At 36.0% G+C, this 18,236-nt stretch overlaps 1 pseudogene; it reads left to right on the top strand.

Annotated features, from left to right (window-relative positions):
- The first annotated feature begins 697 nt into the window (after nt 1-697).
- On the top strand, nt 698-10,190 carry LOC136227275 (uncharacterized; annotated as a pseudogene).
- The last annotated feature ends 8,046 nt before the right edge of the window (nt 10,191-18,236 follow it).

The raw sequence follows: 18,236 nt of genomic DNA, 5'->3' as shown, positions 1-18,236 counted from the left end.
TCAGAAATGGAGGGACAAGGCAGCAGAGGTGATCCCACCTTTGTCCGATAAGGAAATGATATCTAGCTTTTTGGATACTCTTAAACCACCCTTTTACAACATGATGTTGGCCAACACAACTGGGAGCTTTTCTGATTTTGCAGTAGCGGGAGAAAGAATAGAGCAGGCCATACGGAAGGGAAAATTAGAGAGTAGTTCGCCTGACAAGAATGCTTTTCAGAAGGGTATCGTGGGGAAAAAGGAGGAAGAGACACATATGATTCACGGGTACCCATCTACAAAATATTCTAACTTCTCTCAGGGACCAAGCGCTTTCGCCACGAACATACCTCAAAATGGGTTTGTTGCACACGCCGCAGGGGGTTTGCAACAAAGGAATTGGAACAATACTTCAAATCAGGGGAATAACTTTTCCCAAAACGCCATGACCAGGAGACCCCAGGAGCCGATCGATCCAATTCCTATCACATATGCTGAACTGCTTCCCCAATTACTCCAAAGTAGACAAGTGTCAATTAGTCCTATAGAACCCATGGTGCCGCCATATCCCAAATGGTATGATGCTACTGCCAAGTGTGAATACCATGCTGGAGTGTCAGGGCATAGTATTGAAAATTGCACTGATTTTAAGAGAAAAGTTCAGCAACTGGTTAAAGCGGGATGGTTAAAATTCAATCAATGAGATCAGAAACCAGACATGAATAAGAATCAACTTCCTAACCATGATGCAAAGGTGGTGAATGCGGTGATGAACGAGGATTGTTGCTTGATCAAGACCAAAGTGGGTGAAATAATGATGCCAATGGAATGCTTATACTGCATAATGTGCAAAATAGGACTACTCCAGGAAAATCCTGAAGGAAGAACCACATGTAGCTATCACGCGGAGAAAGTGGAACACCTGATCGCGGAATGCGATCAGTTCAAGCAAAAGGTCCAAGAATGCATGGATACGAAGATTTTAATTTTTGAGGCGTCGAATCAAAGAATGGTAGGTGTGAACGTGGTGCAAAGGGAGGAATCATCATTACCGATTCCTATAGTGATTAACTATGATAGAAAGCAACAAGATCTCGTTGGGGATCTCAAATCTACTTTCATGACAAAGTTGATCATTCAGGCACCAACTCCTTTTCCATTTGAGAGTACACGGGTGGTACCCTGGAAATATGATAGTATGGTGGTACCACAAAATTGCAGTACCAGTCACGTGGAGAATCTTGCTGACATTTCCGGAACGACGGGAATGACTAGGAGTGGTCGATGTTTCACATCAGATGAAGTAGAAAAGAGACGTCGAGAAAGTACAGAAAGGCGTAGAAAAGGAAAAGCAAAAGAGGGTGATACGATAGAGGACTCTTTGGAAAAAGAATTCGATACCTCTGATAAGTCCCCCACTAATGAAATTGTTACGGAGGATGAAGCTTGTGAATTCCTAAAATTGGTAAAGCAAAGCGAGTACAGAGTGATGGAACAGTTGAACCAAATACCAGCTCGCATATCCTTATTGTCATTGATAATGTCGTCAACATCCCATAGAGCAGCTTTACTCAAGATTTTGGACCAGGCATATGTATGCCATGATATATCAGTGGAAAATCTGAATAATATAGTAGGTAATGTGGTAGCATCCAACTATCTCACCTTTACAGACGATGAAATACCAGTGGAGGGTACGGGGCACACCAAGGCACTGCATATCTCTGTTAAATGCAAGGATCACACTGTTGTAAGGGTGTTGATTGATAATGGATCATCCCTCAATATCATGCCCAGATCGACCTTAGCTCGACTGCCCGTGGATAGTTCATACATAAAGCCTAGCAACGTTCTAGTCAGGGCTTTCGATGGAACTAAAAGAGAGGTGATAGGTGACGTGGAGTTGCCAATTCAAATTGGACCAATGATATTCAACATCGCCTTTCAAGTCATGGACATCACTCCCGCATATAGTTTGTTGCTCGGAAGACCATCGATCCATTTTGCAGGAGCAATCCCGTCTTCATTACATCAAAAGATCAAGTTCATAGTGAATGGGAAGCTGGTAGAGGTGTCTGGGGAAGAGGATATCTTGATAAGCAAATGCCCTTTGACACCTTACATCGACGTCACCGAAGAGTTAATCGAAAGCTTATTTCAAACCTTCGAGGTTGCGAGTGCAGCCTATACTACTAAAGGGCCATAAATTTTTATGCCCCGACACTCTAGGGCGGTAATGGCAATGGCCAGGGAAATGATAAGAAGCCATTATCGGGTACAAGGAGGTTTAGGGAAGAATAATCAAGGAATGACTGATTGTTTGGAACCTTCGGTAAACTACTTTCGAGTAGGCTTGGAGTACCATGCTACTAGGCACGAAAGGTGGAAGATACAACAACAAAAAAGAGAAGCCCGCCTTGCCAGGTTGGAAAATAGGGAGGTCAATGAAGATAAAAGGGAGTTTCCTCCTATAAGTAGTGCTTTCATAAGTAAGGGAAGGTTCTCGCTAAATGACGGGACAATGACCATTTCAGTGATAGGAAAAGATGAGGGTGATCCAGGACCAAGTGACTGGGTGTCTGATTGTGAAGGGGAACTCTTGAATTGGAAAACTTATGATCTTCCTGTAAAAAAGTAATAATAAGCGTTAATTTCTTTAAATTATGCCTAAGGTTTAAAGAATGAAATGTTATCTGGCGCCCTTTTCTTTTTCAATAAAAAGTTATTCAATAAAGTGCAAGTTTTCATACCTACGACCATCTTTCTTGTCTTTTCATATATCTATACCAATATTTATTATTTCTTTTTCTCTTCCTTTTATGATGTGTCCATTCAGGAGCAGTGATGAGGTATTTGACAATCATGATAATTATGAACCAATTTGCAATTTTGATAATTCGGTCTATGAAATAGACTCTGAAGGAGAAATCGAGGAAGAAATCCCTACAGAAATTGAAAGGATGTTAGAAGCGGAAAAGAAAACCATGGAACCACAAGATGAGGCCCTAGAAGTAGTAAACTTGGGGACGGAAAAGAAGCCCAAAGAAGTTAAGATAAATGGAACTTTGGACCAAGACATCAAAGAAAGGCTAGCAAACTTATTAAAGGAATATAAGGATGTGTTCGCATGGTCGTATGAAGATATGCCCGGTCTAAATACAGACATAGTGGTGCATAAGTTACCGCTAAAACTTGAATCCAAACCGGTGAAACAAAGATTGAGAAAAATGAAGCCGGAAACATTGTTAAAAATAAAGGAAGAGGTGAAAAAGCAACTTGATGCTGGCTTTTTAGCTGTATCTAATTATTCAGAATGGGTTGCAAATGTGGTACCAGTTCCAAAAAAGGATGGAAAGGTAAGGATGTGCGTGGATTACATGGATTTGAATCGAGCCAGTCTGAAAGATAACTTTCCGTTACCCCACATTGATGTGTTGGTGGATAACACTATCGGGTACCATATGTTGTCCTTGATGGATGGGTTTTCAGGCTCCAGCCAGATCTTGATGGATGTGCTAGATAGAGAAAAAACGACTTTTGTAACCCTGTGGGGAACCTTCTGTTACAAGGTGATGACGTTTGGGTTAAAGAACGCGGGGGCAACGTACCAAAGGGCAATGGTCACCATATTCCATGACATGATGCATAAGGAAATGGAGGTATACGTGGACGATATGGTAGCAAAATCACGGGCAAATGAAGATCACGTGGTCATACTAAGGAAAGTATTTGAGCGGCTCCGAAAATTTCAAATACGACTAAACCCCTCGAAGTGTGTGTTCGGTATTACTTCTGGAAAGCTCCTAGGATTCATTGTGAGTAGAAGAGGGATTGAAGTTGACCCAGACAAAATTAAAGCGATACTGGAGATGCCTCCCCCAAAATCAGAAAAAGAAGTGAGAGGTTTCCTAGGGAAGTTGAACTATATATAGCTCGTTTTATAGCTCAATTAACCTCGACATGCGAGCTGATCTTCAAGTTACTAAGAAAGAGCAATCCTTGCAAGTGGAACCTAGATTGTCAAAAAGCCCTTGACAAAATAAAAGAATACTTGCAAAATCCACCGATATTGCAACCCGTTAATCCGGATAAGCCATTGCTGCTATACTTAACGGTACACGATAATTCCATGGGTGCACTCTTGGCACAACATGACGAAACAAAGAAAAAGGAGCACGCCATTTACTATGTCAGTAAAAAATTCACCGACTGCGAATCTAGATATTCCCCTCTAGAAAAAACTTGTGCAGCATTAACTTGGGCGTCTCAGAGATTGAGACACTACATGCTAAATAATACTACGTGTTTGATCTCTAGGATGGACCCGGTTAAGTTCATCTTCGAAAAACCTGCATTAACGGGAAGGTTGGCCAGGTGGCAAGTCTTATTGTCTAAATATGACATTGTATATGTGGCTCAAAAGGCAATAAAGGGCTCGGTGATCGCGATTTTTTTTGCTGATTACCCCGTGGAACATGACCACCCGATGGAAGTGTCCTTCCCAGATGAAGACATTGCGGCTATCGAGGTAGAGGAAAATCCCCCTAACATGTGGACTATGAGGTTCAATGGAGCTTCCAACGCCATGGGTCATGGGATAGGGGTAGTTTTGGTATCACCAGAAGGTCAACACTTCCCTATCACAGCAAGGCTATGTTTTCAAAATACCAACAATACGGCTGAGTATGAAGCGTGCGCTTTAGGGGTCCGAGCTGCGTTAGAAATGGGAATCAAAAATTTGAAAGTTTATGGAGATTCGGCTTTAGTCATCAACCAGCTTAATGGAGAGTGGGAAACTCGAGATAATAAACTCATCCTATACCAAGAGCATATACAAGAAATGATCAAAGGTTTACATTTTATCAAATTTGAACATGTATCCCGATTGGAAAACCAAATGGTAGATGCGTTAGCAACCTTAGCCTCAGCATTCGAACTAGAGAAATGTCAAAAACTACCAGCCATCGAGATTAAGTTGCATGAAGACCAGGCCTATTGTGGGAATATAGAACAGGAGGCCGATGGGAAACCGTGGTATCATGATATCAAGAACTACATACAAGAGCAGATCTACCCCCAGGGGGCAACTAATAATGATAAGAGAGCGATAAGAAAATTGGCTACAAGTTTCTTTCTAAGCGGAGCCATTTTATATAAAAGGAACCACGATACCACTTTAATCCGATGTGTATGTTATCCTTACAATCAGAAGCTAGTAGAAGAGATACACGAAGGGTTTTGCGGAACCCATCTCGGAGGACATGCTCTGGCTAGGAAAATCTTGAGGATGGGGTACTATTGGATCAAGATGGAATCTGATTGCATCAAATATGTACGAAAGTGCCACAAATGCCAAATTTATGCAGATGACATGAATGCACCATCCGAGCAGCTTCATGTAATGGTTGCATCTTGGCCTTTTTCCATGTGGGGTTTAAACGTTATTGGGCCTATCGAACCAAAGGATTCGAATGGCCATCATTTTATCCTCGTCGCCATTGACTATTTCACCAAATGGGTTGAAGCTGCGTCTTATGCTAGTGTAACCAAAATAGTGGTAACGAAGTTCATGAAAAACAACATCGTTTGCAGATATGGGTTACCCGAGCGCATCATTACGGATAACGCAAAGAACTTCAACAACAAAACCATGGAAGAGATGTGTATGCATTTCAAAATTAAACATCACAATTCCACGCCTTACAGACCGAAAATGAATGGCGCTGTTGAAGCCGCAAACAAAAACATCAAAAAAATCGTGTAGAAGATGGCATTGACTTACAAAGATTGGCATGAGATGTTACCGTTCGCGTTGCACGGGTACAGAACCACAGCTAGGACTTCCACTGGTGCAACTCCCTTCTCTCTAGTTTATGGTATGGAAGCTGTCTTACCCATAAAGGTCGAGATTCCGTCATTAAGGATTATGATGGAAGCAGGAATAGAGGATTATAATGTAGATACAAAAAAACATATAACGAAATAATTGAAGCAATAAATGTAAGAAACTATAAAATGGTGGCGTTAAATTTAGTTCATTTGGAATATGTTTGCAAGGAAGATAGTCCAAGACAAATAAATATATATAGGGAAATGATGTGTAGTGTTAGACAATCAATCCGAATATCGCAACGTGATTATTGTAATTGGGAGAACTTTAAGTCTATTTACTAATACTGTGATGTAATCTTATTATATTTTGTTTAATAAATTAGTTTGTACGTTTTCATTATTTTGATTATATTTAGTTTAATAAATATTTTTGTACTTTATCATAATTTATCATATAGGCGTATCATACATTAAAATGGCCAATGCAAGGAGAGCAGCACAAATAATGCAGCCGAGACCAATTTTGGATGACGTTTTAGACATGCAAAATATTCATAGATCCCAACTTGTATTGCAAAATGAGGTGATCAATGAAATTAAAATTTTAACCAATAATAAATATTTCAAAAGTAAGAAAAATATATTTAACTTAATATGATGTACATGTTCTACTATGTGGTTAGGATGAAACGAAAATATGCGATGTCAAGTTGCAACAAACAGTTGAATGTATGAAAACGTAGACTAGAGATTTCATAATTATATACGACGTGCGAGCTTTGAGGAAATTGTAAAGGTCGGTGGAATAAGTATGGATCATAGCTTAATAACTACCTTGGTTGAAAGGTGGAGACCGGAGACACACTTTTCATCTAACAATGAGTGCAACCACCATTACCTTACAAGATGTTGAGGTACTGACTAGTTTACATATTGATGGGAATGCAGTAACTGGTAGTGCAAACCACGATTTTGCACTAACTTGTCAATTATTATTAGGAGTTGTACCTCCCCCAGAATTTATGAAGTGAAACAAATAAAATTATCATGGTTAGATACTCATTTTCAATACTTCCAACCTAATGCTCATAATGATATGGTTCAATGTTATGCAAGAACATTCCTATTACGTGTGATTGGTGGTTTATTATTTGAAGGGAAGAATAGTGGCTATGTGCATTTCATGTGATTCCCATTACTACATGATTTTGATGAGGCAGGTCAATATGGGCTGCATCTACTCTAGCTCACTTGTATAGAGAAATGTGGAAAGCAACAAAACCCGATATTGTACAAATCGGTGGATGCTTACAGTTGCAAGTTTGGGCATGTGCAAGAAATCTTAAGATTTCCCCTCGTGTACAAAATCAATTTGTAATGGATAAGTTATACTCTTTTAGGTAAATATTTAATTAAAAGTTGGTATATGTGTAATTGGTTAAATCGTTACATGTGTATTTGTTTAAATTGGAGGTGGAAAGGATGAGATAGGAAATATCCGAAGATGGCACATAATTTGAAAGCATTTCGAATTGCGTTGGATGACCAATAACATAATAAGGTTTGGATTTTGTAAATCAATTCAGAATTACATGTATCATATTCATAAATATGTTGAAGACAATTTTATGTTATGTTGTAGATGTGTTGGGAGCCATACAATAATGTGCTTGATCATTTGCCAGAATATTGTGTTGCTGGTCAATCAGTGTGGCGTTCGGTTGTACCGTTAATATGTTTTAATATTGTCGAATATCATCAACCTGATTGGTTTTTTCGACAAATTGGTATGGATTTGCCGATTTTGGGGAATACGTTGTAGCTGCAGTCTCTACATACTATTGAGTTACACAATAATATCAATGAAGAATGGGAGGTTCGACATAATGTATTCATTCAGAAGTGGAATGATCGACACGATCTAATAGGAACCACGCAGACATTAAGAGATCCACTTGGTCCTCAATGTGAATATATGCAATGGTATGTTTTGCAGACTAGAAGATGGATAAGTCTTACTGGAGGAACTAAGACTCCATTGGTACGTGAATATATAAAATATTGAATGATTTAATTTATTAATTTATTAATATATATATGTGTGTGTGTGTATATAATCACAATGTGTGTTCTTATGTTTCAATTTACAAGGAGATAATCGTCAAGCAATGTATCATTTGACTGATCAACACGTAAGTAGAGACGTTATTAAGGGACGATCACCCAGTTTGATTGCCGCTCTAAATCAAGATCATCACTTCACTAATACATATATTCCCCAACATGCTCCCCCAACTCTTAATTTTGCAAGCGTTTCTAAGCCTGCATGTGAAGCTAGACGTAGGCGACGTACTTTTCAGGATCATGTTGAACTAATTCCTAATCTTCCATTGCCCATTAGTATCTAACAAATTGATCCTCCAATGTTGTATCCTATTTATGGGCAAGTTGGTTCTGAACAAGTACACCAAAGACCATATCTACCTTTAATTCGGATACTCCATCCCATATGGTCATACCATCAATTTCGTTAGGTTCTACCAAACCAATGTCTGATTCTGCAAGATTCATATAGTGAGAAGCTAGAAACATTCCTTATGGTGTGACAAGGCTTATTGTGTGACAATAGTGGCTTTTTAGTAATTGTGTAAAAAACGGAGGGGTATATTTATAATTTTACGCGCTTAGTATAAATAGTTGTTAAGTCAGAGGTATATTTGTAATCTCCTATATTTCTCTGGTTCTTTCTTCTCCGGTTATTCTCCGATATTTCTCTCATTTTTCCGATTGCGTTGTTTCATTTCCGATCGTTTTTTTGTGGATTTTTTCGTTCGATTTCTTTGTTCCAGCTCTCATTTTGTGTTTTTGGGAAGATATCGGTGAGTTCCTCTATGTTTTCGTGTTCGTTTTTCATCGTATTTCTGTTTGTTGTTTGTTCATTTCCGTTCGTTTTTTTGTTGAATATTTTGTTCCACATATGGCTCTCATTTCCTGTATTTTTTACTTTATCGGTAGGTTCGGCTCTCCTTTTATGTATTTGTGAAGCCACCTGTATTTTTTACTTTATCGGTAGGTTCGGCTCTCCTTTTAGATATTGTATTATGCATGTTCTTAGTTTTTTTGTTTATATTTTATGTTTAGCTTTTGTATTTTGTTTTTGTTTTGTTTCTTATTTTTTAGGGTTTCAACGGCATTTCATTTTGTTTTTTCATTCTTTCCGTCTATCATTTGTTAGTTTTCTGACTTGTATATGTGTTTTTTTCTCAGTATATATCAGAATGTCTAAAGCTACTTCTAGTAGGAAAGATTGTTTGCGTGAGAATGTTATTGATCCTTCGTTGCTTGATGCTATAAATTCTGATTATATAGCAGATGATGACGACATGTACTATTTTTTTACTTATGTTTCATGGAAAAATATATGTTTTTGTTTTGAACAATATATGTATTCGTTTGGAACAATATATGTATTCGTATGGAACAATATATAAATTCGTTTGGAACCATATATGTATTTTGTTGATTTTAGTATTGTTGTTAATTTTGTTATTTGTTATGTTTCAAGGGTCTTTGAAAAGAATAGTGATGAAGGAAGTAAGAAGAGATTTGTGAAGAAATCTCATGCTTTGAAGAAAAAGTCATCAAATATTGATATTCCTGTTGATGAAAGTTCTTCTGATGCTTTGAAGGATGTAGAAAGTTGTTCTGATGCAGATGAAAGTTCTTCTGATGCTCGTGATAATATGAATGATCCTGATTTTGTTATCAGTGCGAGTACACCATCTGAAGAACAAGTAGAAGATGAATATGTTGTTTCTGGTAGTGATGGAAAGAAAAGAAATGTTGGAGTTAATTTGAAGGGAGATGGTTCTTATAGGTTGAAGAGGAAGAAGGTTGAGGTTGTGAAAGGATATGGTGGTTCTAGATTGAAGAGGAAGAAGGTTGAGGTTGTGAAAGGAGATGGTGGTTCTAGATCTGGTTCTAATGCTGTGAACTGTAATTCTGAAAAAAGGATGGTGAAGAAGGACAATCTTTATTCTGTTATGGAGGAAGATCCATGTGCTGTAGGATTGAATCAGAGGGTTCGTCCAACAGCTTTTATTAAGTTTGTTAAAACTATGCCAGAGACACACAAAGCTGCTATTAGGAATATAGGCTTTGCTGGTTTTTTGTGTCTAGATATTGGCAAGCTCAATGCATTGTTTTGTGCCAAGGTTGTGGCTTTTGTGGATCCTGACAGATGCTGTTTTATTCTTCCTGGAAATGACCGTATTGATTTGACTGAAGAAGATTTCCATTGTGTTATTGCCTGCCTTATGGAGGAAAGGAAATTCAGGAAGCGGATAATAACCGTGGGGATAGTTGGTGTAATTTTTTAGAGACATGGAGGAAGTCGTTTGGTCTAAAGAGTGGCAGTCCTAAGGATAAAGATGTGCTTGATAGGCTGTCAAATCTGTTGATGGTGGATGTTTGCGATGAGTTCATTTGGAACTTTATTGTTATTGTTGTCAATTTTTGCATTCGATCAACAAAGAATAGGGCGTTGTACAATAAGTTTTTATTCAGTTGCATGAATGTGACTGAAATTTCAAAGTTGGATTGGTGCCGTTTTTAAGCATCTTATAGATTCTGTTTGTTCTTACCAGAACGATTCTAAGCCATATTTTTTCACAGGCCCTCTTCCATTTATAATGGTAATTGTTTTAATATGTTGGAACAGTTATTGGAATAATTTATGTTTTTATTTTGATCAATTTATGTATTTGCTTATAATTTGTTTTTCTCTTTTGTTTTATTGTAGATATGTTATTTTGATCGTTTCACTACTAGAAAATGTGTGATTGCTGATGGAATTTTCTGACGGAATAAATTCCGTCAGTAAATTTTGTCGGATTTCCGTCGTACTGTTTCCGTCAAAAAGATTGACGGATTGTCTGACGGAATAAAAAATCTATCAAAATATTCTGGCGGGAACATCCCCGCCATTAATTATGACGATATAATTGACGGAAACTTTTCCGTCATATTCTGTTAACGGAATTGCTGACGGAATACTATTCTGTCAACATGTTCTGACGGAATTACCGACGGAATTCCGTCAAAATTTAATATATTTCAAATTTTTTAAACAAAAAATCCTATTATTCTAACTTGAATGTTCAATTTTATTTTCATTATAGATAGATTTATGAAAATATCTCTATTTGAATTTATATTTTATTTCTTAAAGTGTTAATAATTTTTTATTTATCAAAATTATCTAGTTAAGTTTAACACTTTTTCCATATGAATTTTAAATTCATGTGTTTATTAACATTTTATTCATCCTAATAATCTAATTTTCTATTTTTTTTGGTAGAAATCTAATTTTCTATTTAAATATATAGTAAAGTATATATATATCAAATATATAAAAAAAAATTATATTGTTTTATTAAATAAATATAATATCTGAGAACCTTAGAATTAAGGGTAAAGTTCAAATAAAACCTCTGTGGTTTCACTAATTTTTAGATAAAGGACTGTGCTTTACTTTTTGTCAAAACGAGGACTAAGGTTTTCAACTTTAGCAAAATAGGGACTTTTTCGATTGATACTATTAAAATCACTCTTAACAACTTCAAAAATGACATATTTTAATAATTACTAATATTCTAAACAACTTTAATTCATCAACTTTTTTATTTCGAGACTATTTAGATGATGTTTGGTAAAGAGAGAGAAAGTTAATGTTTAGAGAGAGAGAGTTCCAAAACAGATGATTTTCTAAAATCGAAAATGTAGTTCCATAGAAAATATGGCATTGAACAACTTTAATTCTTGAAAATTTTCATTTTCAGGTCGTTAAAGATAGTTTTAATAGCGTTAAAGATAGTCTTTTATCTGAAAATTAGTGAAACCACAAGGGTTTTATTTAAACTTTCCCCTAGAATTAATTAAGCTTAATAACTTAACTAAATATAAGATCAAGTAAAATTTAAGGAAAAATATATCATAAATTAACAAAATTGACAAATATAATTAATGAATATTAAACTTAAAAAATATTAGCTTTGAATTAATTTTTCTTGCATCTATAAATAAAAAAATTGCAAAACATTCTTACACCATAATTGTGCTATTTATAAATTTAGATTTATATCAATGGTCTATTCGTTTCCGTATAACACTCCATGGTGCCTTCTATGGTTACTTTATTTTTGATAAAGTAAACCTTACTTAGTTATTTTCACCATTGGATGATGGAATGTAAAATTTATCCAATGGTGAAAACACACAAAGTAAGGCTTACTTTGTCAAAAATAAAGTAATCATAGCCTTTACCAACACTCCATATTTTAATTTTAAGTTCAAAAATTATTTGAATTATTATTTTATCATATTATTATTATTATTATTATTAGACCATGTAAAGAAAATTAAAGAGAAATAAATAAATGGACTATGTATGTAAGTTTGGATTGGGCCTGATTCAATAGGCAACCCATTAACTAATCAAAGCCCATGTCTAACCCTAAATAAACCATATATATAATAACTTTTCCATCTTTTAGTTTACAGCCTTCTCTCTTTTTTCTTCATAGAAGAGGAAACGTGGATTTTGCCCCCAAATGGAGCTTAATATGGACTTTAAGTCCATTGTGGTACCCGGTTAAACATAATGCCCACTGTGGGGCTTGGTTAACCGGGTTCGAAACCGGAAGCTGGGCTTCCGGTTTCATTTTGCAAAGAAACCGGAAGACCAGCTTCCGGTTTCTATTATTAATTTTTTTTTTTTAAATCGAAAACAGAGAAACAGGAAGGGTCCCTTCCGGTTTCTATTTTTTAATTAAAAAAAAATAGAAACCGGAAGGAACCCTTCCGGTTTCTATGTTTTAATAATAAAAAAAGTGACCGGAAGGTACCCTTCCGGTCTCTAAAGTGTGTGACAGAGTGTGGATTTGACCACACTCTGCGTAGAGAGAAGGAATATATTCCTTCTCTCTTTTCTTCACTGCTCCCATCACGGGAGCAGTGAAAAAATTACAAATCCACCCAAAATGCATGGGGTGAATATAGATAACTTTTTTTTTCTATTAAAACCCTTTATTTTACCTTATTCATTCTTCATTCCCTTACACTTTTTATTTCCTTCCTTCTTCAACCCTAATATTTCAAACAAAACTCTCTCTTAAACTCTTTCTTCTTTCCCTCATCCTTCAACCCTCATATTTCAAACAAAATCATCCATTAAACTCTTTCTTATTTCTCTCATCTTTCTTTCCTTTATTTTTCAAAAAAAAAACCCTCTCTTAAACTCTTTCTTTCCCTCATCCTTCAACTCTCATATTTTAAAAAAAAATCATCCATTATCTTTCACCCTATTTGGAAGAGTTTCAACAAATTATAGGTATGTTTAAGCACTCTAATTTTTTTTATATGTAATTAGTATTAATACATTAGTTATTTTCTATGTATTGACTTTACCTTTTTTTTTCTATTTTGGTGCATAATACAAGAAATCTACTAAATAAAAAAAACTATGTAATTATTTATGTATTTCATATGTTAATGTCGGAAATTAAATGAAAAACCTATAAATGTGTTATAGAAATGTGTAAAAAAATTTATGTTTAATATTAGATATATATGTTATAAATATGTTAAATGTTTGAAATAGGTTAAGAAATGTTTGAAATAGGTTAGAAATATGATAAATGTTTGAAATAGGTTAAAAAAGCCTGAAATAGGTTAGAAAATGTAAGAATTATGATAAATGTTAGAATTATTTTAATTTTTTTTAAATGTTTGAAATAATTGTTTTTATTGAGATAATATTTATCTACTATTTATTGAGATAATATTTATCTACTATTTATGGAACAAAAAATAAAGATACTATTTTTTGAGATAATATTTATCTACTTGTTAGAATTAGGTTAATATGTGAAATATTAGAAATATTTTGTTATATGTAATTAGTATTAATAATTTGGTTATTTTATATATGTTTACTTAATAATAACACTATCTTTAATTTTTTTCATGGTGGTGCATAATAGAAGAAATCTTCTATAGAAAGAAAAGGTATGTAATTATCTATTTATTTCAAGTGATATTAGATATGTATGTTAGAAATATGTTAATATTGGAGATTAAAATAATTAAATGAAAATACTATAAATATGATATAATGTTAGAATTATGTTAAATGTTAGAAAATGTAAGAATTATGTTAAATGTTTGCACTTTGTTTGTAGTAGTAGGAATTGTGAATTAAAATAGAAGTAGTAAATACGAACTACTTTAATAAGAATTTTGTAGGGTAAAAAATGTTTAATTAATATATAGGACTTAAAATGTAAATTGTTCGAAAACAAGTAGAGTTTAATAATGTTTAGAAGTTGTAACTATGAACTAAAATAAGAGTTTTGTATATACAATTATTAATTATGAACTATTTTAATATTAACTATTTTAATAAGAACTATTTTAATAAGAATTATGTATGTAAAAGTCTTAATTATGAACTTAAATAGATTACATGTGTGTTTGAACAAAGTAAGTTAATGATATTTAGTAGAATTTGTAAATTTACGAACCCAAATGACTAAAATGGTCCAAATGTTGATTATATATGTTGATTAAATAAATGCTTCTAATATGTTCCATACTAGTAATTTTGATAGGAGAACTATTAAATAATTTTTATATGTAGGTACTATATAATGGCAGGATATATTAATTATATCGTATGTTGGGGCGGGAATATGAATTTTAGTGGTTGTGATTTTGAATATGATTGGTCTACCACATCCGCAAAAAGTAAACGACTGAAGTTTAGAAATAAACCATCATTTGGGGAACTTGTATCTAATCTTGAAGGAGCGATTGAGTTAGACAGTAGTATGAAGTTAACACGAATCGTGTACAAATTTCCTATCTAAGGGGATGATTCATTGTCATTTTCTCATATGACTATATCCAATGACGATGATGTTGATTTCATTTACGATAACTTGAGCAACATACCAACATATCGTACGGTAGAATTATATCTTAAAGTTGAAACATCAACAAACAATGCAACGACATCAAATATGCTCCATGTATACAATGAGTTTGTCAATACCCAGACAAGTTATGGAAATACATGGAACATTGAAGGGCCATCAACAGCTAGAACAAGCTATCACCCCCCATCGAATTTTAATTTGGTAGATTGCCCACCTAGTGGCGTGTTTGACGGGTATTTTTCAACGCCAAATTATGGTCATCCAAATGATTCGCAAGCTCAAAACTTTCATAGTATTGTTCAATACACAAACTCAAACGAAGGTGGAGGCAGAGGCGAAGGCGGAAGTAGTCAATTTAGCCACCAACATGGATTTGCGTTTGAAGCTGGAGGTAGTCAATATACAACAAGAATTGCTAGCCAAAATGTAGAAGAACCAGAACCTGATCCGGTAAGTGAATACGGGGGTCGAGAAAGCATATCTAGCGAGAGTGATGTCGACTTAGATATGGATGACGATTTTGATTATGAAGAATACGATGATCATGAAGAACATGAAAGACAAGGAGAAGAAGAGGTTGGGGTTGGGGTTGATGTTGATGTTGGCCTTCAAAATGAGATGGTCGATGGTAACGTGCATGATTCACCCAGTATGGTTTCTTGCACTGCAGGAATGATGGACATAAATATAGCCCCACCAAATGCTTTTGAATTCTATGGTATCCCGGATGTTGCCCCTTTATCATCCTTTGTCTTCCCAGCACCTGAATATTCAATGATAGAACCAGACCGTGTATATAGCAATCTTAACGAATCGGAAGATGAGGCAATTTAGGATGGGTAGTGGTTGGAGCAACCCAGACGGTCTCTGATGTTCTGCCTTGACTTGTTGACAAGTAAGGCATTTAGCAACAAAGTCTGCAACATCTCTCTTTATTCCACTCCACCAGTATAACTCCCTTAAATCTCTATACATCTTAGTGGAACTAGGATGAACTGTATAAGCTGAACAGTGTGCTTCCTCCAAAATTTCCCTTTTTAAATCATCAACATCAGGAACACACAGTCTAGTCCCATAACGAAGAACTCCATCATCACCAATCACGAATTCCTGAACCTTACCCTGACAAACATCATCCCTAACTTTACACAATTGAGGATCTTCTTGTTGGGCTACCTTGATTCTATCTAATAGAATAGGTCTAACACGAAAATGAGCTACTAACGCTTCAGAAGTTGCCTCAATTTTTACTCCTTGATCAATCAATTCATGAATGTCACTAATCAAAGGTCTCCTCACTACGGAAAGATGAGCTAAGCTACCCAGAGATTTCCTACTTAAAGCATCTGCTACAACGTTTCCTTTCCCTGGATGGTATTGAATTGTGCAATCATAATCCTTGAGATACTCCACCCATCTTCTCTGCCTCAAATTCAAATCACGCTGATCAAAGATGTATTTGAGACTTTTATGGTCAGTGAAAATCTCACATGTCTCCCCATACAAGTAATGTCTCCATATCTTTAGGGCAAAGATCACTGCTGCCATTTCTAAATCATGAGTTGGATAATTCTTTTCGTGCTGCTTTAATTGGCGAGAAGCATATGCAATCACATGACCATGTTGCATCAATACACAACCCAGACCAACCCTTGAAGCATCACAAAACACTGTGTAGCCCCCCGATCCAGATGGAAGAGCTAACACTGGTGCTGAAGTCAAACGAACTTTCAATTCTTCAAAGCTCTTCTCACACGCTTCTGACCACTGAAACTTCACATTCTTCTAGGTTAACTTGGTTAAAGGAGAAGCTATTCGAGAAAAGTCTTGCATAAAACGTCGATAGTAACCCGCTAACCCAAGAAAACTTCGAATCTCCGACACTGAACTAGGCATTGGCCAATGAAGAACAACATCAACCTTCTTCGGATCAACGCTCACCCCATCTTTGGATACCACATGCCCTAAAAATGCGACACTATCCAACCAGAATTCACATTTTGAGAATTTGGCATACAACTGGTTCTCTCTTAGGGTCTGAAGAACAAGCCTCAGATGCTGCTCATGTTCTTCTTTACTTTTAGAATACACTAGAATGTCATCTATGAATACTATCACAAAACGATCAAGGAAGGGCTTAAACACCCTATTCATTAGATCCATAAAAGCTGTAGGAGCATTAGTGAGACCAAAAGGCATCACCAGAAATTCATAGTGACCATACCTAGTCCTGAAAGCTGTCTTAGGTATGTCAACATTTTTAACCCTCAACTGACGATAGCCGGACCTCAGATCGATCTTAGATAAGTACTTTGCACCCTGGAGCTGATCAAATAGATCATCGATTCGAGGAAGAGGGTATTTGTTACGTATTGTGACCTTGTTCAACTGTCGATAATCATTGCACAACCTCATTGATCCATCCTTCTTCTTCACAAACAACACAGGAGCACCCCAAGGAGAGACACTAGGGCGGATGAACCCTTTGTCAAGCAAGTCTTGCAGTTGTTCCTTCAACTCCTTTAGTTCAGCGGGAGCCATTCGGTAAGGAGGCATAGATATGGGTCTTGTTTCGGGTGCTAAGTCAACACAGAAATCGATTACTCTCTCAGGTGGCAAACCTGCCAAATCTTCAGGAAAAACATCAGCAAACTCATTCACCACATCAACATTCTCCAAATCAACACCTTTTGTTTGAGTATCCTTAACATAAGCTAGAAACCCTTCACAGTTCTTATACAACAATCTTCTTGCAGCAACAGCAGAAATAAGACTATGAGGAGCCATGCTACGATCTCCTTGAAATTGGAATTCTATCTCCCCAGGAATTTTAAAGGTTACTAACTTGCTATAACAGTTTAAAGAGGCATGATATGAGGCTAACCAATCCATTCCCAAAAGCACATCAAAATCTAACATTTCAAGTAATACAAGATCAGCTAAGAGTTCCCTTTCCCCTACTTTTACTAAGCAATTCTTAAAAGCTAGATTTATGTCAAGGACATCTCCTATAGGTGTTGCCACAGATAAAGGACAATCTAACATAGTGGGTGGTACACCAAATTTCATAGAAAAATAAGGAGAAACAAAGGAATGTGTAGCACCAGGATCAATCAAAACTCTAGCATCAAATGAACATACAGAAATGGTACCTGTCACCACTGCATTAGATGCCTGAGCATCCTGTTGTGTCAGAGCAAAGGCTCTAGACTGACCTCAACCTGCTGTTGCATGATTAGGAGCTGAGTTGGGACCTCGACCACCCTGCCCTCGACCTCCTGAACTCTGGCCTCTACCACCATACTGAGAAGAGGGCTGAGTACCAACAAAAGGAGTAGAAACTGTATCCTGACCCACAGCTAGTGTTGTGTTACTGCTTGGGCAATCTTTTCTTCTATGTCCCACCTGACCACAACCAAAACAAGCCCC

Source organism: Euphorbia lathyris, chromosome 4 (genome assembly GCF_963576675.1).
Source record: "Euphorbia lathyris chromosome 4, ddEupLath1.1, whole genome shotgun sequence".
Classification (NCBI taxonomy): Eukaryota; Viridiplantae; Streptophyta; class Magnoliopsida; order Malpighiales; family Euphorbiaceae; genus Euphorbia; species Euphorbia lathyris.
This window is presented reverse-complemented; position numbering and strand designations above follow the sequence as displayed.